The sequence below is a fragment of the Tiliqua scincoides genome, chromosome 8, assembly GCF_035046505.1.
Source record: "Tiliqua scincoides isolate rTilSci1 chromosome 8, rTilSci1.hap2, whole genome shotgun sequence".
NCBI lineage: Eukaryota > Metazoa > Chordata > Lepidosauria > Squamata > Scincidae > Tiliqua > Tiliqua scincoides.
In genome coordinates this window covers 43,020,959-43,022,937 of record NC_089828.1, presented here as the reverse complement: position 1 = coordinate 43,022,937, position 1,979 = coordinate 43,020,959, and positions in this window count along the sequence as shown.

The window sequence follows — 1,979 nt, the reverse complement described above, 5'->3', positions numbered from 1 at the left end:
AGAGCACAGCAAGAGTGAGGTCAGCAGGGCCCTGGAGTCCTTTTCCACAAGCCCTGTAAAGGAGCTCTCGACCTGTCTGTCAACCCACAGATCCTCCTCCTCCTCCTCCTCCTCTTAGAGGGATTTGACAGGTTGGTTGTTACAGCTAATGAACAGAAGGCCAAGACAGCTGCTTTCCTCCTCCTCCTCCTCCCTCGTTCCACCCATCCAAGCGTGCATCTCTCTTGCGGAGATGACTCTGGAAAGCAGGCGCCTTTTGCCAGGGTAGAGATGCCTCCAGCTCCCAGCCGTGGGGAAAACAAGCTCAGCACAGAAGCTGCGTGCCAGTAAGCAGCATCTTTTGCCTGGCTGGCTGCAGGGCTGCCATCCTCCTCTCTCAGCTCATCCTTGTCCGTTGCATCCTTGATGAGTTGACCGCCTTTGTGGATAAATGAGGTGAGATGCTCCTGTGTGTATGTGAAGCCTTGCCTGGGGGAGGTAAGACTGGGGCAGCATGGGGGGGGGGGTGTCTGTGCAGCCGGGAAGGAGGAATAAAAATGGCCAGGAGGAGCTGCAAAGCTGAAGATCAGCTGGGATTTGCAAGGCTTTCGGGAGGATGCCAAGAAAGCTTGGCTGGCAAGGAAGGGCATCTTCATCATTGCCACTGTGGATCGTTGCATGTTCATTTGGCCCGGGGAGCAATGGATGCTATGTGTGTTAAAAGGGAAAACCTCTGACGATGCTCAAAGCAGCAGCATAGATCAGGTGCATCCACTGTTGCGGTTGCCATTGCAGTCAACCTTTGCTGAATCCGCAAAGGGAACCATAAGTGGAGTGAAAATCCCCTTCCCTCCCCCCTCCCCTCCAACCCACCTCCCTTCAAAGGCATGAATTGCAACAGCAAAATCCAGGCAAGGTCAGAAGAATCCAGGCAGGCCTTTGGTGCACATTACACTGCCTGCTCCCAGCTTGTTATGCTCCCAGCTTTGTGGTTTGTGCAAGCTTTCCAAGGGTGAAGTCTCTCAAGAAGCATCAAGCAGAGGTTTTGCATGGAGGGGGCTGGCCAGCTCTCAGATCAAATTGAACCCACTGAGGCAGTGGCGTAGCTAGAGGGGGGCAAAGCACTCAGTTTTGCAGGTGCCTGAGTGCACTATGCAAGCCGCCCCTCCTCCTCCCCTTTGGACCCATTCCAGGTGGTGGGAGCAAAATGGAGGTGTATGTCTGGCTCCAAAGGGGAAGGGGAGGGCCACTTGCATGGCACGCTCAGGCACCTGCACAACTGAGTGATTTGCCCCCCCTCTAGCTATGCCACTGCACTGAGGCTTCACATCCCCTGATCTCACCTCCAGCACCAGGTTTCTGGATTTGATGGAGGCACTTCCTGAGCATTCAATTTGCACAGTGCTGAGTGATTAAAAGAAGTCAGTCGCCCATGATGCAGGTGGGTCCTCAGTAAATTCATGGGATTTTCAGATCTCCTGATTACAAATCAACATGTTGACCCAAGATTTTTCAGGTGGACTTTTTTGTTATTTTATATTATGGTTCTTTATTATTTTCAACCATTCTGGGCATGAGATTCTTCTGTGGTGATCATCATTTGACGTTCTCCATTTGCATCTCAGTTCAATAATTCGGTGGCTGTCTCAAGTGCATTTAACTGGCATATGTGAATGGGCTCTTTAAGAGGTTCACAGGGTGCTGTGCTTACACATACTCTCTTGTATTTGGAATACAATACTTGTCCCTTGCTAAGAGGCTCCTTATAAAGTGGTCCTGTCTTACATTTAGCAGGGGGAAAAGCAGTTGTCTTTCTTCATCCCAACATGACATCTTTTCCAATGGCTGTTGGTGACATCTCTTTTAGGTTTCTTGTTTTGTTTTTAAGATTGTGAGCCCTTTTGTGATGGCGAACCATTTATTGATTCATTTTGCAATGGAAACTGCTTTGTGAAGTACCTTTTATTGAAAAGTGATATATAAATACTGCATTCTTATTA